The 21,548-nt window shown below is 50.1% G+C and overlaps 1 long non-coding RNA gene across 1 annotated transcript in view; it reads left to right on the top strand.

Moving 5' to 3' along the window:
* Positions 1 to 1,920: 1,920 nt before the first annotated feature.
* Positions 1,921 to 21,548, top strand: part of LOC146871414 (uncharacterized) — a 234,093-nt gene continuing 214,465 nt past the window's right edge. Inside the window, exon 1 of the long non-coding RNA XR_014959549.1 lies at positions 1,921 to 2,014. This is a non-coding gene — a long non-coding RNA (uncharacterized LOC146871414). The remainder of the gene's footprint in view (positions 2,015 to 21,548) is intronic.

A 21,548-nucleotide genomic window follows, 5' to 3' on the forward strand; every position in this document is an offset into this window, starting at 1 on the left:
TTGGCTCCTGTCTTTAGCACGCGAAGTCTTCGTCCTCCTGAGACCTTTGCTGAAGGGCGGCTGATGACCATCTCTCGTCGCGGGGATACTCTCTCTCACCGGCATCCCTGAGGCCTTTGCCCCTGAGTCACCACGGCTGGCATTGACCAGTGTCCGTGTAACCCCAAAGGTGGGTGTTTCGAATGGTCCGGCCTGCTCACCTCTGCAGATCCCAGGTGTGCTGAAAGCATCATCAAACAGATGGTCTTTTCTCCGTGCCACGGGTGTTCTTTAGGACTTGCACACTGTGTTCTGACGCTTGTCACCTTCCTTGTCTTTGAGGTGTGAGTAGTCTTGCCACACTCTTCTCCTTGTCCTCTATTTCTTTCTCCGTGAGGCTGTCATGTCACTCTGACTTCTTCTCCTTCTTATAGTGGCAACCGTGCCACTCAGATCTTTCTTTCCCCTTTTCCTTTAGGTGGCAGACGTGCCACTCTGATATCATCCTCCTTCTTGTAGTGGCAAACGTGCCACTCAGACATCTTCTTTTCTTGTAGTGGCAAACGTGCCACTCAGACATCTTCTTTTCTTGTAGTGGCAAACGTGCCACTCAGACATCTTCTTTTCTTGTAGTGGCAAACGTGCCACTGCGATGTCTTCTTTCTTCTTAGTGGCGGACGTGCCACTCTGGTCTCTTCATCTCTTCGCTTCACGACCTACTCTGGACCGTTTCTGTTCTCCTCTTATCTGGCCAGGCTTCTCCATGCAGCGCGCGCACTCTGCACGTGTTCCCCCTGGTCTTGTCCTCGTCCGAGAACACTCTCTTCATCTTCCTCAGCATTCCGAGTTAGGGTCGTGACCTTCTCTTCATCTTCTCCTTTTCACCAATTACTTTGGTTGAAGTTCGTGGGGCCATGCTCATGGTCCGCTTCGTTCTTCTCCCGTTTCACCAGTTACTTTGGTTCTTCTTGAGCTTCTTGGACCACTTGACGGTCCGCGCTGCCGATCACTGGCAGGATATCTTCGGTCTTGCGTCAGACCTCTTTGTGCAACTCCTTGCGAGTCGGCTTCTTTGGTGCGACCATGTGGCAGGTCGGCTGGGCCTTTGTGGTGCGACCGTTCGGCTGGTCGGCTTGACCTTTGTGGGGCGACCGTTTGGCAGGTCGGCTTGGCCTTTGTGGGGCGACCATTTGGCTGGTCGGCTTGACGGGGTGCATCACGTCGTGTGACTACCTTTGTCCGCTGCCTTGTCAGGCGCTGGTGCGTGCTACTCTTCGTACCGTCGTGGTACATCTTCAGTGTAGCGTTGCTCCTAGTATCATGATTACTTGATGTGGTGGCTTCTTGGCGCCACTGGGTGGGGCTCGGCATCCTTGCCCGCCAGTGTTGGATCCTTGCTGCGCCCATCCTCTTCAGTGGGTTCCTCTTGTGTAGGCGCTGCAGTGTACTGTCCGCGTCCGGGGTACCTCTGCGCTGAGTCCGTTTGTTCTCTCGAGGGTTCGCTCCACTAGATGCGGCGACAGCGCAGTCCTCGCTGGGGTGGATGTGGCTCGACACCGTTCTTCTTTCTTCCTCCTTGTTGCTGCGGGATGGCGCTGCATCCCTGTGGCACACCGTCTCTTCTTCCTGTGCTTCTGTCGCGTTCCTGCGCTTCTGGCACATTCCTGTGCGCCTCCGTCGCTCACCGTCGCATTCCCGTGTGCTCACCTTCGCGCCTCCGTCAGACCTTGCGGTACTTGCCTTGCTGCCTCTTCTCCCTTTCCGTCGGTCTCCTGTAGCTGCTGGACTTCCTTGGCTTGCTGTAGGCTTGTTGGTTTCTGTGTGCTGCAGTACCACCAGTGGCCACTGGGTGGCAGTGTTGCTTTTCCTTGGCTTCAGCAGCAACCATTCTGTACTGCCAGAACTCTATGCCTTGTTTTCCTTTCCATCCTCCAGGCTTCACTCGTGCTTAGGAGAGCTGGAGGGGAGTTGGAGCCAGGCAGACCAGTGGAGTCCAGATGGGGCTGGAGCTGTGGAGTCCAGGACGTGGCAGCAGGTAAGTCTTTTTACTTTTATTTATTTGAAGGCAGGAGGGGGGGGGGCACAGGCATTTTCAGTGTGCAGTATATGTTCAGGCATTACTCTGTGGGTGAGTTGTGGGACCCGTCACTGCGGGTGGGCTCCGCTTTACTCTTCGGCAGCCGCATGGAGGGCACAGGCACGTGGGCTGCGCAGAGGGCGAGGCACCACTCCTTGGGGGCATGTTGCCAGGTAGTGCCTTCGCGCACTTGGTTTTAAGTTACTTTTGGCAGCGCTGGCCGCTGCCAGTGCATTCTTGTCCTGCCGCCGGGGTCCTGTGAGTGGGCCTTGACTGCGCATGGCCGGCGGCGGCAATCCTTCACTTTTGCGATCGTCCTCACGCGGGGTAGGCACCCGCTGGTTGTGTCTTTATTCCGTCACTGTGTTTGCGTCGCGGGCCAGGCAGGCCTCGCGCTCGTCCCCTCTGTCTATTTCTCTAGCGCTCCGATCCGCGCCTTCGTCCAGTACGTTGCTCTCCCCGCCCTCGGCAGCTCCTTCATTCACTCGCTGCCCGGGGCGGGGGAGGGATGGTGCCGCTTCTACCTTTCGTCGCGGGTGGGCACCGCTTTCACTTTTAAAGTTCTCCCACCCCCGCGGCAGGTCCCTTCCCTTCACGGACCATGCGGGGGGGTTTCGCCAGTGCCGCTCGCTTCTCTTCACGGGGCAGCACGGGGTGGGCTCCCGCTTTCGCTCTATGCCAATCGCGCCCCCCACCGCAGCAGCAGCGGCACAAAGCTTACACGCTGCGGGTGGGGGGGGGGAGAGTCACTGCATACCTTCAGTCGGCGGGGTGGGCTCTCGACCGGCTTCCTCGCACGGACTTCAGTACGCGTGGCCGTTACTTCTGGTGCGGCTCCTCTACGTTTGGCCGGCGGGCCTCTTGTCTCCCGCGGGTGGGCTCCGCGTGGATCGCTGCCCCTCGGTGGGTCGCGGCCGCTGCGGGTGGGCTCCGCACGGTCCGCACTTCCTCTCCTTCACCGGGCAGGTCGCGGCCGATGCGGGTGGGCTCCGCACGGTCGGCACTTCTCCTGGGCGCTACTCGGCACCGCGGCAGGTCGGGGTGGGCACCCGACTGCCACGCTTCGACTCCGGGGCACTGTGCTTGCCCGCGGCGGTGCTGTGGGCTCCGACTCGCCCGGCTGTCTTCTCGGCGCGTCGCGCCTTCCTGTAGAGGGGGGGTGACCTTAGTGGGATCACTCCTCTCCCCTTCACGAACGGAAGGGCTGCTGCGGCACGCTGGGGCTCACAACCCTCGTCGCCATTGTGGTGTTTGGGGCCCTAGGCCCTCATGCTAGGAAGCACTGACGCAGACACATGGTTCTATGGTGGGTTAACTGGCCACGAGCACGTGCGCTCGGCCCTTTTATTAGCCTAGTCACCTGACCCAGTGACGTAGGTGGTGGGTGGGTGTAAAGTGTAGATCATACACTTATGAACACTAGAACGTGTCCATGCTAGGACACTACAGGGGGCACGTCCAGGCTAAGTGCATAAACCCAGCAGGGTCTACACCACACCTTTAGCAGGCCGCCGAATCACGTAGTCCATATTTAAGTAGTCGCTCATGCATATAATAAACTCTTTGGAGAAATTAGAAATGGATTAATCGGTGCCTGCCATTGAGTGACACTAGCAGCAATATCCCCACACACTATCATCTAGCGCTGCTCCCAAATTAGATTGCCATTCGAGTCTAGCTTTAATATATTGGTGCCGCCTTTCATCTTGTGCAGTAGAATATATATTAGAGACCATTTTTCTGGGAGTTTTGAAGCATAAAATGTGGGAAAGAGCCCTAAACTCAGCGGGCTCCAGTAGCTCCACACCCAGCAGCACCCCCAGTTCATATCTGACTCTATGAAACTGAAGGCGAACTAACTGCGTGGGAGGTGCCTCCCCCACAGCCAGCTCGTCCCAGCTATAGGCCCTACCCTCCACAAACAGGTCCTCGATCTTGGAGGCTCCTACTTTGTGAAAAGCCTGTACCACCCCTTTCTCACGACTTATTGACATCCAAACGCACCACTTAATTGGGGTAAAAGGGGACTAGAGGATGGCACCCGCCTGTCTTTTTAGCAGGTTGTGCCAAGCATGCACTACAGAATTTATGGAGTCCAAAATCCCTGTTTTTCTTATAGGTGACTGAAACAGCATCACCGGCATTTACTCTGGTGCCGCCACCGCCTTTTCTATAAATAAATGCATAGGGCATGTTTCCTTTTGCAGCCAGTGGTAAGTGTGGGAGCTTTGGGCCACCCTATAATAAAGCTCCAGGTCCGGGGCACCCAAACCGCCCATTAAGTATGGGAGTGTAAGTATTTTCCAACTAACTCACGGTTGTTTTTCCAGCCCAAGCTGGTCTTATGAGGAGCGTGCGAAGTACTTTAAAAATGTGCATAGGCAGTACAATGGGTGTATTTGAAAAAAGGAACAGAAATCTGGCCGGTACGACCATCTCCATAAGGGGCAGTCGAATCCAACACTCAATATCTTCTTCTAATCTGGAGAGGAGCCTGCCTTAATTCTCCCTAATCACAAAGGCTGATTCCGAGGTATCTAATAGCTTCAGCTGACCACTGCAAAGGATAACTCAACTCAATCTGTAGCATGGCAGGAGTTAGGGGAAAAATGGTCTACTTCGCCCAGTTGATTTTCAACCCCGATCTATCCCCATACCTTACCACCTCCTCAAGAATAGGGGTGAGATTAACCTCGGGATCACTTACATACAGCAGCGTGTCATCTGCATAAGCTGACACAATGAGGTTATACTCGGGGAATCTAATACCCCCATGACTATGGTATTCTCTAAGGGCGCAGGCAAGCGGTTCAGCTACTAGGGCGTTTAGCAGCGGGGATAGGGAACACCCCTGCCGCGTACCCCTCGATATTCTTATGGGAGACAAGACAATGCCCGACTCGTATTCGGGCAGACGGAGAACCATATAAGACCCCACCAGTCGCAGGAAGTTATCCAGTATTGGGGTATCTTTCATAGATTCACATGCTTTGAATCATCCCCACCGACGAGGTGGGAGTCTCGTGGTACAATAAAATATATACATAATAGTCATAAAAAACATTATACAATAGGCTACTATGGACAGTAAAGTCACTACATTAGCCTATCTTAGTCCTTTTGTAAAAAGAACCACATTTGGAACACAGCCAATCAGGATGCAGCACCCTCTTAGAACCCTCTACAGAGGGCAAACTCTAAGATTTTCTTCCGCACGCCGTGTGACAGGGAGTCTCCCTGAGCTCTGCATAGTTTTTCTTCACCTTTGGCTGAACTTTGTGAATAGCTATGTCTGATTCTTTAAAGACAAGCTTGTTTTTACCTTGTTCTTCATGTGGGAAGAAGAGACTACATTTTGAGGTTCCCCACAAGGAATGTATTTATTGTCTTTACCCAGCACACAAGGTTAAAGACTGCAGGATTTGTAGAACCTTCCCTGCCAAGACTTTGAAGGACAGAGAAGGAAGATTACTGGTTTGGCTGGAGAAATTGAAGGCTACATCTGATGTCGTTTCAGGAGATGATGGCAGTGTTAATCCTCAGGCGTCCACCCTTCTGGCCAAAAAGAGGGATAGATTTGATGATCACCCTGAGCGACAGAGGAAGACCTTGAAGAAGCCTCCCTCTGAGACTGGTCACTCTTCCTCTAGAAAAGAGAAGCTTTCATTCCCTGCAGAGGTGAACTCTGGTGAAAAAATTAAGATTTCAGTGAAAACTGCCTCAAAACAGCAGAAAACTCATTCTGAGTCTGTCAGCATCCCGTCGGCGTCGAAAAAAGCACAGTTGACGCTGAAATCTCCTCAGATGGTGAGTGATTCCTCGACGTTGACGAAGAAAATCCCGTTGTCGAAAATCGCTTCGTCGATGACGGCACCGTCGATGATTATATCATCGCCGTCAACGATGCCAATCTCGTCGACGCCTATCTCGTCGTCGAGGGGACACATGCCATTGACGCTTTTGACGTCGACAACAATACAACTCTCGTCGACGGGTCCACCGTTGACGATGATATTACTCCCGTCGACAGGTCTGCAGTCGACGACGATACAACTCCCGTCGACGAGTCCACCGTCGACGACGATACTACTCCCATCGACGAGTCCACCATCGTTGACGGCAGCGACTTCAACGACATCGTCGACAATGATTTCAGTGAAAACTGCCTCAAAACAGCAGAAAACTCATTCTGAGTCTGTCAGCATCCCGTCGACATCGAAAAAAGCACCGTCGACGAGGAAATCTCCTCAGATGGTGAGTGATTCCTCGACGTCGACGAAGAAAATCCCGTTGTCGACGATCGCTTCGTCGACGACGGCACCGTTGACGATTATATCATTGCCGTTGACGATGCCAATCTCGTCGACGCCTACCTCGTCGTCGAGGGGACACATGCCGTCGACGCTTTCAACGTCGACGACGATACAACTCTCGTCGACGGGTCCACCGTTGACGACGATACTACTCCCGTCGACAGGTCTGCAGATGACGACGATACTACTCCCGTCGACGAGTCCACCGTCGACGACGATATTACTCCCGTTGACGAGTCCACTGTCGTTGATGACAGCGGCTTCACCGACGACGACAACATCGTCGACGATGGTTTTTCCGTTGACGATTACAACGTCGACGGTAGCTTCTGTTATGGCTATGTCGGCTGATATTGGCTCACCGTCTATGTACATCTCGTCGACGCTGAAGCGTAAAAGGCCTACATCTTTACAGATTATGCCAGTTTTGACATCAAAATTATCGTCGTCATTCCCATCTTCAAGAAACTATTACCAGGACGTTTCTCATATTTCACCCTTGCCTCCTAGTCACTATCTGGAGGAGTCAGATGATGATGGACTTTTTAGCCCAGCACGTAACCCTTCTCAACTCCGGTTCAAATATCAGGATGATGACGATGAGGAAGAGTACTATGAGCCTTGTGAGTCTCTGCGAGGTCCTCAAGAGACTTCATTTCAGCAGGAACCTATGGTGCAAATGCCTATGGCCTTGATGCAAGATCTGACTGCTATGTTGAGGGATTATCATACACACTTTCCACCAACAGCGCCCGTTCCAACACAACCTACTACGCCTACGGTTTTGCAGATTGCAGGTCCTTCTGCCCCTATCAATGTACCTCAGGAGGTTGTACCTGCGCAACATTTAGTTCAAGATGATGATGGCGATACTGTGGCTGAAGGTGGGGAATTACCAAACTCACCCACAACTGTGGATGAATGGGATGAATACTTGATTCCTACGCCATCCTCACCAGTTCCTCAGGCAGTAGATTCCCCTCCTGAAGATATTGGAGGTTTTCACGCAATTATGGAAAGGGCAGCAACCAGATTTCATCTTCCTGTGTCTGTGAAGCAAACAGATTGTTTCCTTTACGATTTTAAGGACCAGAGTAGGAAGTCCGTACGTTCTATCCCTATAATAGATCATATCTAGGAAGAAGGAACTTAAATAATGCAAACTCCATTTTCAGTGCCTGCGATTCTCCCTAGAATCGATAAAAAGTACAAAGCACCGGATAATGCTCCTGCTTGCCTGTCCGGACATCCTAGACCAGATTCCGTTATTTCACAGGCGGCTCAGCGTAAGTCTCGGAATCCATCCATTCCTGTGACAGCACCGCCGGATAAGGATGGGAGGCGCCTTGATAACAATGGTAAGCATTTCACCACCATGGTGGGTGCTTCAGTTCGTGCTACAAACTCTTTGGCGATTCTAGGGAGATATGACCGCCAACTATGGTCAGACATTTCTCAATACCTGGATTGCCTACCTGATGACAAGAAGCAGGAGGCAAAGAAAATTCTTCTTGAAGGAGAAAGGGCTGCATCAGAAATTATTGATATTTCTATGGACCTAGCCTCCTTGGGCTTTCGTCAACTTGCCAGAGCAGCAGTCCTTAGATGTCAGGGATGGTTGAAATCTACCACCTTTCGCCCTGAGGTCCAAACAAAGATTTTGGACATGCCATTTGATGGTGATATGTTATTCGGGAAACATATAGATGAGGCTTTGCAAGACATCAAAAAAGATACTGACACTGCCAGAGCCCTTGGCACCTTACAATATCGGAAGACTCCTTTTCGGGGAGCTAGGGGCAGAGGATCGTATTCCTTTCGTGGTGGGTATCAAATATACCAAAACCAAGGCAATCAGGGAAGATATAATTATCAACAGCAGCAAAAGCAGCAGTCCTACAGAAACCCTCCAGCTGCCGCTTATAGACGGCAGAATAGAACACGTCAACCTCAAGGCAGGGATTCTGCTAGAAAGCAGTGATGACTTCTTAGCACCTGCAGCATATCTGCCACACCTTATTTACAGGATTCCAAATGTATCCCGACATCTCAACAATTGGAAAAGATTAACCACAGACAAGTGGGTCTTGGATAGTCTCAAATTTTGGCATACCCTGGAATTTGTCAGTACCCCCCCTCCTCATCCACCTTTAAAGAAACATCCTCCACATCTTCTCAGGAAGGAAGCAAAAACCATGCTCTCGAAAGGAGCAATAGAAAAGAGTGCCTCGCTCTCAGGTGGGTAAAGGGTTTTATTCCCGCTTTTTCTAATAAAGAAAAAGTCAGGGGAATGGAGATCTATCCTGGATTTAAGGAAGTTGAACAAATATCTTCAAAAAAAATCCTTTCGCATGGTCACGCTTCAAGAAATCCTTCAGCTTCTGGACCATGCAGATTTCATGACAACATTGGATCCCCAGGATGCATACTTCAACATACCCATTCACCCCAAGCATCAGAAAATCCTTATTTCACTGTAGCAGGTGCCCATTTCCAATTCAAAATCCTCCCTTTTGGCCTACGCTCAGCCCTGAGAGTCTTTACGAAATTCCTGGCTCCGGTGGCGGTTCACCTCAGACTTCAAGGCATACAATTATTCCCTTATCTGGACGATTGGCTAATAAAGGCTCCTTCCTTTCGGCAGGCTTCTCGAGCAACGTCCACATGCCTACAGCTATTTCAATCCCTGGGACTGTCCCAGAACATTCAAAAATCAGTTCTTTTTCCTTCTCAAAGAAATCAATTTCTAGAGGCAGTGTTGGATACCGGGACAAGGCATTCTTGTCCACAGAAAGGCAATCACGTCTCATTTCTCTGGCATCAGAACTCCTAAAAAGAAGGTTAGTTTCTGTGAGAATCATCAAATCATTCCTGGGAATGCTATCATCACCAATTCTGTTAGTACCTCACACCCGTCTAAGGATGCGGCCGATTCAAGAGGAACTAGACAGTCAGTGGCTGCAGATCACGGGGTCGTTCGACGACCTAGTGGAAATGACTCCAGTTATGCGAGAAGCACTGTCCTGGTGGCTGCGCTCCAAGAATGTCTCAATCGGGCTCACTTTTCTGCCTTCCGTGCTGGACTTCATCCTCAGTACGGACCCCTCCCTAGAAGGGTGGGGTCCACACCTTCAAGATCTTTGCATAAGAGGAAGGTGGTCCGCTGCTCTAATGGCGAAAATGCATATAAATTTGTTGGAGCTTCTTGACATTTTCCTGGCGTTGCAGTCCTTTCTCCCAAGGCTTCAAGGGTCAACAGTTCTTATCAGATCCGACAACACTACTTGCATGCACTACTTAAACAAGCAAGGAGGTACCCGTTCTCACATTCTGTCTCAAGAAGCTCAAAGCATTTGGGAATGGCTGCTTTCTCACAATATCACGATCAAGATGAAGCATTTGCCGGGGATTCACAACACTTTAGCGGACACTCTAAGAAGGACCTCGAAGTCCTGTCACGAATGGGAGTTGGATCAATCAGTCGTGGAACACATATTTCGGATGTGGGGCAAACCAAATCTGGATCTCTTTGCCTCCAAGAACAATCGGAAGTGCCCATTCTTTGCCAGTTGGGAACCGGAGAAGGGCTTGTGGGGGAACACCTTCATGATGAGATGGACAGGGATCTCTGCATACACATTTCCCCCTTTCCGTTGATCCCAAGACTTCTACGCAAGCTCAAGATGGAACCATGTTGCATGATTCTCATTGCTCCGTGGTGGCCGCGTCAGCATTGGTTTATGGAGCTTCTCCTACTGTGCAAATGCAGACCATACCGCCTTTCTGCAGTTCCAACCCTGTTATCAATGAGCAAGGGCCAGATTCTTCATCCTCATCCAGTCCAATTGCATCTTCATGCATAGTTTCTGGATTCACAGAATTCAAGGAGATAGATCTACCTCAGGATTGTAGAGATATTCTTGCTAGGGCATGAGCTTCTTCTACCTTAAAGACTTATGCTTTGAAATGGAAACGATTCTGTGCCTGGTGCGCTGACAGTGATATACATCCTGTACGATGTTCTCCAGATAAAGTTCTGCCTTATCTCCTTTCGTTATCTAAGTCTGGTCTTATGTTTACTTCTGTCAAGTTACATTTAGCGGCCATCTCAGTCTACAGACGTTCTGCAGGAGCTACATCCCTTTGCTCTAATTGCTTGATCAAACTATTTCTAAAAGGACTGTTCAGAACGTTTCCACCCGTCAAAGCCCCTTCTCCAGAATGGAGGCTTAATCTGGTGTTACAACAACTCATGAAGCATCCATTTGAGCCTGTTCACAAGGCTGACCTCAAATACCTCTCTTGGAATACGGCACTTTTACTGGCACTCACCTCTGCTAGGAGAGTCAGCGAAATCCAGGCTTGCACTATCAAACAACCTTATATGAAATTCACCAACGATTATGTCCTCCTCAGAACTAATCCAATGTTTATTCCGAAGGTTCCCTCTACATTCCATCTTAGTGAGCCTGATATACTGTGTTCTTTCTTTCCCAATCCGTCTTCCTCTGCTGAAAAGACTTTGCATACCTTGGATGTTAAAAGATGTCTGAAATTTTATATTTCACGTACTGTGTCCATCAGAGAGTCTGATCAATTGTTTATTTCTTATGGTGGTCAAAAGCCAGTGTGAGAAGTTGGCCTGATATATGATGTCACTAATTCTAGTGTACACCTTGTATCAGTCCAAACAACCCTTATGGTGATTGGTTGTAAAGTCAACCTTATAGACCAGCTATCCTAGTGGTAGCATGGACAAGAGCAGTCTTAGGCTAAACTCTGAATGGCATGTGAAGCCAGCTGTTATACCATATGTAATCCCTTGAATACCAAATGAAAGGACACCCCAACAGATATATATAAAAATAGAATGTATTTATTCTAGGCAAACCCTCAGCACTCTTTATGAGATTCGAGGTAAGTACAACACAGTCTTATTTAAGCATACATTAAGTCACACAGGTAAGTAATACAGTTAGGCCCTAGGGGCCACGCAATCCATATACTAAGTAAGTGGTATAAGGACCACTGTCACAAACACAGGATAGACCTAGGCCTAGGGAATCGCTGGGGCTACACTATACTACTAACAGTTAGGAAGTGGGAGGCCCACGGGATTCAGGTGCAGAGTGGAAACACTCACGCGTAATGCGTAAAAGTCGATAGAATCACTAGCAGTTAGAAATAAGCAGTTTTAGGACACTTCTGGTATAGCTAGAAAGTCGAGACTCGGAAACTAGACCCTAGGATAGTCAATACCCTTGTGAGCACCGAAGTACCCAAGTTACCTAGCCCACGGGCTGCGGGTGCATAGGTGTGAACTTGCGTCGGGTTTCCTCGTGTACTTCTATGGATCCCTGAAGGAAAGTTGCTGACAGGCAGTCAGTGAAGAGTGTCCGGTGGATCCCAAGGTGGGGATCAAGAAGGAAGGAACCTGCAAGCAGAAGGGACAGAGTCTAGGTCACCAGCCAGGAGCCGGGAAGGAACCAGGAAGGAACCAGGCGATGTCGTGAAGATGCAGGTGAAGAGGTGAAGCTTGCCGCAGCAGCCACGGGTACCAGGAGATGTCGAGGACGACCAGGACCGGGAGGTGAGCTGTCCCATGAAGGCTCTTGCTGTCGGCGGCATCGAAGTCGAGTCAGGACCCAACAAGCCTTGGCAAGCGGAACCCACGCAGGGTGGAGGACTTGTTCTGGTGCAGACCAGGAAGGTCTGGGGTGCTTCTCTTTCACAGAGGAGCGGGTGCCAGTCTGGAGGAGCCGGACCAGCAAGTTGAAAGTAAAGGTTCGTCGTCACGGAGGCTACCAGCTAATGGGCCAGCAACCGGACAACACGTCGAGCAACACAGGTGCAGAAGGGCCCCACGCAGAACACGTGAAGTTTGGGGAGCTGATCTTCTTTGCAGATGGTGCTCGGGAGTGGGGCTTCTCAATTCCCCAAGCACAGCCTCGAGGAAGCCTCAGAAGTCGTGCTAGTCAGTTACTAGCCACTTTTCCCAAGTCGCCGGTCCCACGTCCCTCGTCGCCTCCACAGGTCTCAGCTTCGCTGGAGATGTGGATCTAGTTCAGAGGTGTCTGGAAGTCTCGGCGCTGGTCAGTCTCTGCAGTCGTCCCTAGTAGGATTCAGTCGCAAAGCAAGCAGCGGTCGCTGGATGGTGCCTGGTTGCCCAGGGTGGTCACTCCTTGGCCACAAGGGAGATTTCTTCAGTCTTCTTCCTGAGGTCGAATGTCGAAGGTCCAGAGTTTCTGTTCAAGTTGCAGATTCAGGTTAATCTAATTTAGCAGGGCCCAACTAGCTAATAATATACTGGGCTAGTGGGCTGGGCTACCTGCAAGGTCCCTCCTATGGGTGGGACCAGGAAGGGGAGTGGCTACACCCCCTTTCCTTTGTCCAGTTTCGCGCCAGAGCTGGGGCTGGAGTGCCCCAGCACCGGTTTGAACTGGACTATGCATGGGACACCTTGTGTGTCCCATGCAGTGTCTCGTTTCATTCAACCCTCCCTGCCCCAATACACTAAATCCTGTCTAGGGTGGTGCTTGCACCTCCCGAGGCAGGAAACCTGTTGCCCAGGCCTCCCTCGCTGGAAGGACTCCCAGCAACAGGAGGTCAGACTTGTGTCTGTGGCAGCAGCATCCATTTTGTGAGGCTGGGGCTCTGGTTAACTTTAACCGGGTAAGTAGGTTTCAACATGTCTTCTCCCTCTAGAAGGGAGGAATAATATCCTCATTGCCAGAAATGGTATGGGGGTATTATTCCAAAGTGTTAGACACCTCACACGACATGTTTCGATACAGCCAAACCATAGTTACCATAACCGTTTAAGATTATAAGGCACTTTAAGAGTATATGGTAGGCTATATCATAGAACAGCTATAAGGACATGGTTCCGAAAGCTGCAGACAGGCTCAGTTCATGCTAGAGCACCTTCTCACATGTTACCAAGCACTCTGCCTCCAGGATTGTTAAGGCCTGCCATAGGAGTGGCTGATAGGTATCTATATATAAGGTAGGTATAGGAATACTACACCTAAGCAAGGGGTGATTACACGACCTTGCCCCAGCTGAGTGATCAGCCAGTTGTGTCATAATGGAAGGCCAGGCCAGGGGTGGCATAATACATGCTGCAGCCCCTGGTAGGCCTAGGGTACACCTATGCCCTGGGTACCTAAGGTACACTGTACAGGGGCCAATAAGGTGATCTTATCCAATTGGGTTATGCACCTAAAGTACATAGTATCAGTTTAGAGAGAGAACAGCTGGGCTGTGGGTCTGATTAGCAGGCCCACAGTCACATCTAAGTCGAAAACCAGTGGAGCAAAAGCAAAAAGTGGGGGTGAATTTAGAAAGCAGACCCTACTCTCCTACACAACCCCCCCCCCCCAAACTTAGGGACATTAAACTAACCTTGACCAGTTGAGTCTTCATGTTCTAAGTGGAAATATCTGGAGAGTCCACCTGCATTGGCATGGTCAGTCCCAGGTCTATGTTCCACTGTGAAGTCCATCCCCTGTAGGGAAATGGACCACCTAAGAAGTTTGGGATTTTCACCCTTCATCTGATTTAGCCACAAGAGGGGCTTATGGTCTGTCTGAATCTTGAAGTGAGTGCCAAACAAGTATGGCCTCAGCTTCTTCAGGGCCCAAACCACAGCAAAGGCCTCCCTCTCAATAGCTGACCAACGTTTCTCTCTAGGGGTCAGCCTTCTACTAATAAAAGCAATGGGCTGGTCTTGACCATCTACATTCAGTTGTGAAAGAACAGCTCCCACACCCAACTCAGAAGCATCTGTCTGGACTATGAACTCTTTGGAGTAGTCTGGACTTTTCAGAATAGGTGCACTGCACATGGCCTGCTTCAGGTCATCAAATGCTTTTTGACAGCTCACTGTCCACTGAACTTTCTTGGGCATCTTCTTAGAGGTCAAGTCATTAAGTGGTGTCACAATGGACCCATAGTTCTTAACAAACTTTCTGTAGTACCCAGTCAGGCCCAAGAAAGCTCTGACCTGAGTCTGGGTCGTTGGAGGAGTCCAGTCCTTTATGGTCTGGATCTTGCTCTCCAGTGGTTGAACCTGACCCCCACCGACTAGGTGGCCCAGGTATACAACCTTGCTCTGCCCTATCTGGCACTTAGTGGCCTTGATAGTGAGGCCTGCCTTTTGCAGGGCCTCTAAAACATTCCTCAGGTGGACCAGGTGATCCTCCCAGGTGGAGCTAAAGACAGCAATATCATCAAGATAAGCTGCACGGTAGTCATCCAGGCCTGTAAGGACTTGATTCACTAACCTTTGGAAAGTGACAGGTGCATTCTTCAAACCAAAGGGCATTACCACAAATTGATAATGTCCTCCTGGGGTTGAGAAAGCAGTTTTGGCCTTTGCATTCTCAGCTAGTCTGATTTGCCAGTAGCCTGCTGTCAGGTCAAACGTGCTCAAAAACTTAGCAGCTGCCAGTCTGTCAATGAGCTCATCTGCCCTAGGTATTGGGTGGGCATCTGTCCTAGTGACAGCATTGAGACCTCTGTAGTCCACGCAAAACCTCATCTCTCTCTTACCATCTTGGGTGTGAGGTTTTGGCACAAGAACTACAGGACTAGCCCAAGGGCTCTCTGAAGGTTCAATGACTCCCAGCTCCAACATCTTTTGTACCTCAACTTTTATGCAGTCCCTGACATGGTCAGGTTGCCTGTAGATTTTACTCTTCACAGGCAGACTGTCACCAATGTCCACCTCATGGGTGCATCAGTTTGTCTGACTTGGGGTCAGAGAGAACATATGTCTGTAGGATTGCAGAACTTGTCTGCAGTCCTGTTGCTGATGGACAGTGAGGCTGTCAGAAAAGACCACACCATCAACTGAGCCATCATCAGGGTTCTGAGTCAACAGGTCTGGGAGAGGGTCACTCTCTTCCTCCTGCCCCTCATCTGTAGCCATGAGTTAGCCCATGTCTGCCCTGTCAACATATGCCTTCAATCTGTTGACATGAAGCACCCTGTGGGGGCTTCTGGGAGTCCCAAGGTCCACCAAGTAGGTGACTTCTCCCTTTTCCTCAACAATAGTGTGGGGTCCAGACCATTTGTCTTGGAGTGCTGCTGGGGCCACTGGCTCCAACACCCACACTTTCTGCCCTGGCTGGTACACAGTCAGCACAGCCTTTTGGTCATGCCAAGCTTTTTGGAGTTCTTGGCTTGCCTCAAGGTTTTTAGAAGCCTTCTTCATATACTCTGCCATCCTGGAGCGGAGACCAAGTACATAATCCACTATATCAAGTTTGGGTTGTCTGAGAGGTCTCTCCCATCCTTCTCTTACTAAACATAGGGGTCGTCTTACAGGATGCCCAAACAAAAGCTCAAAAGGGCTGTAACCAACCCCCTTTTGTGGGACCTCTCTGTAAGCAAACAGAAGGCAGGGTAAAAGGATGTCCCATCTTTGCCTAAGCTTGTCTGGTAAACCTTTTATCATCCCTTTTAGGGTCTTGTTGAATCTCTCCACAAACCCATTGCACTGTGGGTGATAGGATGTAGTGAACTTGTAGTTGACACCACATTCTTTCCACATTGCAGTCAAATATCCAGACATGAAGTTGGCACCTCTGTCAGACACCACCTCCTTTGGAAAACCCACTCTGGAGAAGACTCCAAGTAGGGCTCATGCCACAACAGGGGCTGTTGTGGTCCTCAGGGGAATAGCTTCTGGATACCTGGTGGCATGGTCCACTATCACCAGTATAAATCTGTGCCCAGATGCTGTAGGGGGTCCATTGGTCCTACAATGTCTATCCCAACTCTCTCAAAGGGAACCCCCACCACAGGTAGTGGTATGAGGGGGGCCTTTGTGGTGCCACCTGATTTGCCACTGGCTTGGCAGGTGACACAGGATCGACAAAACTCCTTGGTATCTTCTGACATGTGAGGCCAGTGAAAGTGAGGGACACGCCTGTCCCAAGTCTTGTTCTGGCCTAAGTGTCCTGCAAGGGGAATATCATGGGACAAGGTAAGAAGGAAGCCTCTGAAACTCAAGGGTATTACCAACCTCCTGGATGCACCAGGCTTGGGGTCTCTAGCCTCTGAATACAGCAGCCCTTCATCCCAATACACTCTATGGGTACCTTGAGCATTCCCTGCAGCCTCAGCAGCAGCCTGCTGTCTGAGGGGTTCAAGAGAGGGGCAGTCTAATTGAGCCTGCCTCAGATCTGCCCTTGAAGGTCCCCCTGTCCCAAGAAACTCAACCTGATCAGGTTCCAGTTCTTCTAGGACAGTTCCTTCAGGGCTCTCAGAATCATCCTCCTGGGAGGGCTGATCCACCACCTGAGGCAGGGGGGAAGGCACAGCCTTTACCCTACTGCTCTTTCTCTTGGATTGTGTCTGGTCCATTGTCCCAGGATCCAGCACTTGTTCAGTGTTACACTTTTTGGCCTGTGACCTGGTCACAGCAAGGACATGTGCATCTATTCCAAGCATTTCTGCATGGGTCCTATACTCCACTTCAGACCAAACTGAAGTTTCAAGATAATTTCCTAACAGACACTCTACAGGAAGGTCTGAACTTACCACAACTTTCTTGAGGCCAGTTACCCCTCCCCAGGAGAAGTTAACAATTGCCACACTATGGGAGGTAGTGGCATTGCTAGCGTTGGTCACTAGGTAGTTCTCACCTAGCATGATCTGTCCAGGGTCCACAAAGGCAGGTGTCACCATTGTGACACTAGCCCCAGTGTCCCTGTAGGCCTGAGCCATCCTATCATTGATAAAAGGAGTCTGTCTGTACTTGCCCAGGTTACTGGGGCCTACAGTAGAGGACAAAGCTATGTCCCCATCACAGATCAGAACAGCCTGAGTAGGTATCCTGACTAGGCCAGGACCCTCCTCAGTTCCCAGGGTTAACCCTACTACACCCTTTTGCTGGGAACCACCACTCACAGCTGGACTAGGGGGTACAGTTGCCTTAGGGGCAATGGTGGCTGGGGGCTTATCCTTTTTGATGCACTCACTAAACCAATGTGAGTTTGACTTACAATAGTTGCACCATGGTTTCTTTTGGCCATCTTTCTTCTTATCCTTTTTGGAACCACCCTCCCCCTGAGCCTTTTGGGGGCCTGCTGAAGACGTCTGGTCTTTTTGTTTCTGATCATTACCCTTCTGGTCTGCCTTTTTCTGATCACCGCCCTGGTTCTGGTTTTTCTGCTTAACTCTAGTCCTGACCCACCTATCTGCCTTCTTTCCCAATTCCTGGGGAGAAGTTAGGTCAGAGTCAATCAAGTGTTGATGCAACAGCTTGTTTTGACAGTTATTAAGGATTTGTTCTCTCATGATCAAATTATACAATCCTGTATAGTCCTTAACCTTACTACCCAATAACCAGCCTTCCAGAGCTTTAGTGGCACAATCTACAAAGTCAGTCCAGTCCTGAGTCTGTGTCTTCTGGGTATCCCTGAACAACAACCTGTATTGTTCAGTGGTTAGGCCAAACCCATCAATCAGAGCACTCTTCAGGACAGTGTAATTGTCTGCATCCTCATCACTAACTGTGAGGAGCTTGTCTCTACCTTTCTCAGAGAAGGAGAGCCACAAGATAGCTGCCCACTGACTTTGGGGTACCTGCTGTACTTTGCAAGCTCTCTCCAAAGCAGTTATCCATTTGTGGATGTCATCCCCACACTTGTAGGGAGGGACAATCTTGCTCAGGTTTCTATTATCATAGGTCCTGTCTCTATCCTTAGGGATATTGCTGCCACCAGTGGGTTCTAAACCACTTAACTTCTGCTCTCTAGCCAGAGCAAGCTTCTCCTTGGCAAGGGCAAGTTCTTCCCTCTCAATCCTTAGATTAGCTTCCCTCATTCTGGCTTCATGCTCTTTTCTCTGTGGGGAAGTCATTCCCCTGTGAGAAGAGGCATTGAAGCTGTTAGAGACATGGGAGTGGATGGATTCCCTTGAAGGGGATCTGTCTCTCCTGTTTCTCTGGTTAAGTCCACTTGGGGGTCTGTATGGGGGGACCCCATTCAGACTCCCATGCAAGCTTAAGTTAGCCTGGCTAAGTCTTCCTACTTCGACCTGGCTGTCTACCTCCTCATCTGTAGTCTCATCTGACTCATCTGTAGTGGGTAGACCCTCACCTGTACCTAGGGTACCAGCCTGGGAGGCCCTACGAGCATCATACTCCTCTAGGATCTCTACTAGCTGAATGAGGGTAGGGTTGGAACCCTGTTTTAACTTTCTGGATGTACACAATTGTCTCATCTCCTGAAAAGTTAGGGTATCATATCTAGAGGGGATCTTTCTAAGATTTGCCCCTCCTGGGAGAGAATCACCTTGATCTTCTCTCAGAGACATGATCTAGTGAGGGTGTGGTGTGTGCACCTACCTAAACTAGTTGTATCTACTAAACCTCTCTAGTAGTTGTAGTCAGGCTGTGCTAGGCCCTTCAACCTACAACAACTAAGTACAGTAGGACTTAAGTATTTATAATCTATGTTATATGTACCTAAACAATATCTTATGTGATCTTTCAATTTAGTATCTCAAGATTACAATGGTATTACAACAGCAAGCTCAGATCCCAACCGCTGCTCACCAATGTGAGAAGTTGGCCTGATATATGATGTCACTAATTCTAGTGTACACCTTGTATCAGTCCAAACAACCCTTATGGTGATTGGTTGTAAAGTCAACCTTATAGACCAGCTATCCTAGTGGTAGCATGGACAAGAGCAGTCTTAGGCTGAACTCTGAATGGCATGTGAAGCCAGCTGTTATACCATATGTAATCCCTTGAATACCAAATGAAAGGACACCACAACAGATATATATAAAAATAGAATGTATTTATTCTAGGCAAACCCTCAGCACTCTTTATGAGATTTGAGGTAAGTACAACACAGTCTTATTTAAGCATACATTAAGTCACACAGGTAAGTAATACAGTTAGGCCCTAGGGGCCACGCAAACCATATACTAAGTAAGTGGTATAAGGTCCACTGTCACGAACACAGGATACGCCTAGTCCTAGGGAATCGCTGGGGCTACACTATACTACCAACAGTTAGGAAGTGGGAGGCCCACGGGATGCAGGTGCAGAGTGGAAACACTCACGCGTAATGCGTAAAAGTCGATAGAATCACTAGCAGTTAGAAATAAGCAGTTTTAGGACACTTCTGGTCTAGCTAGAAAGTCGAGACGCGGAAACTAGACCCTAGGATAGTCAATACCCTTGTGAGCACCGAAGTACCCAAGTTACCTAGCCCACGGGCTGCGGGTGCATAGGTGTGAACTTGCGTCGGGTTTCGTTGTGGACTTCTATGGATGCCTGAAAGAAAGTTGCTGACAGGCAGTCAGTGAAGAGTGTCCCGTGGATCCCAAGGTGGGGATCAAGAAGGAAGGAACCTGCAAGCAGAAGGCACAGAGTCTAGGTCACCAGCCAGGAGCCGGGAAGGAACCAGGAAGGAACCAGGCCATGTCGTGAAGATGCAGGTGAAGAGGTGAAGCTTGCCGCAGCAGCCACGGGTACCAGGAGACGTCGAGGACGACCAGGAGGTGAGCTGTCCCACGAAGGCTCCTGCTGTCGGCGGCGTCGAAGTCGAGTCAGGACCCAACAAGCCTTGGCAAGCGGAACCCACGCAGGATGGAGGACTTGCTTCTGGTGCAGACCAGGAAGGTCTGGGGTGCTTCTCTTTCACAGAGGAGTGGGTGCCAGTCTGGAGGAGCCGGACCAGCAAGTTGAAAGTAAAGGTTCATCGTCACGGAGGCTACCAGCTAATGGGCCAGCAACCGGACAACACGTCGAGCAACACAGGTGCAGAAGGGCCCCACGCAGAACACGTGAAGTTTGGGGAGCTGATCTTCTTTGCAGATGGTGCTCGGGAGTGGGGCTTCTCAATTCCCCAAGCACAGCCTCGAGGAAGCCTCAGAAGTCGCGCTAGTCAGTTACTAGCCACTTTTCCCAAGTCGCCGGTCCCACGTCCCTCGTCGCCTCCACGGGTCTCAGCTTCGCTGGAGATGTGGATCTGGTTCAGAGGTGTCTGGAAGTCTTGGCGCTGGTCAGTCTCTGCAGTTGTCCCTCGTAGGATTCAGTCGCAAAGCAAGCAGCGGTTGCTGGATGGGGCCTGGTTGCCCAGGGTGGTCACTCCTTGGCCACAAGGGAGATTTCTTCAGTCTTCTTCCTGAGGTCGAATGTCGAAGGTCCAGAGTTTCTGTTCAAGTTGCAGATTCAGGTTAATCTAATTTAGCAGGGCCCAACTAGCTACTAATATACTGGGCTAGTGGGCTGGGCTACCTGCAAGTTCCCTCCTATGGGTGGGACCAGGAAGGGGAGTGGCTACACCCCCTTTCCTTTGTCCAGTTTCGCGCCAGAGCTGGGGCTGGAGTGCCCCAGCACCGGTTTGAACTGGACTATGCATGGGACACCTTGTGTGCCCCAGGCAATGTCTCGTTTCATTCAACCCTCCCTGCCCCAATACACTAAATCCTGTCTAGGGTGGTGCTCGCACTTCCCGAGGCAGGAAACCTATTGTCCAGGCCTCCCTCGCTGGAAGGACTCCCAGCAGCAGGAGGTCAGACTTGTGTCTGTGGCAGCAGCATCCATTTTGTGAGGCTGGGGCTCTGGTTAACTTTAACCGGGTAAGTAGGTTTCAACATGTCTTCTCCCTCTAGAAGGGAGGAATAATATCCTCATTGCCAGAAATGGTATGGGGGTATTATTCCAAAGTATTAGACACCTCACACGACATGTTTCGATACAGCCAAACCATAGTTACCATAACCGTTTAAGATTATAAGGTACTTTAAGAGTATATGGTAGGCTATATCATAGAACAGCTATAAGGACATGGTTCCGAAAGCTGCAGACAGGCTCAGCTCATGCTAGAGCACCATCTCACATGTTACCAAGCACTCTGCCTCCAGGATTGTTAAGGCCTGCCATAGGAGTGGCTGATAGGTACACATGTGTCTATATATAAGGTAGGTATAGGAATACTACACCTAAGCAAGGGGTGATTACACGACCTTGCCCCAGCTGAGTGATCAGCCAGTTGTGTCATAATGGAAGGCCAGGCCAGGGGTGGCATAATACATGCTGCAGCCCCTGGTAGGCCTAGGGTACACCTATGCCCTGGGTACCTAAGGTACACTGTACAGGGGCCAATAAGGTGATCCTATCCAATTGGGTTATGCACCTAAAGTACATA

This window comes from Triturus cristatus, chromosome 1_1 (assembly GCF_964204655.1).
Source record: "Triturus cristatus chromosome 1_1, aTriCri1.1, whole genome shotgun sequence".
Classification (NCBI taxonomy): domain Eukaryota; kingdom Metazoa; phylum Chordata; class Amphibia; order Caudata; family Salamandridae; genus Triturus; species Triturus cristatus.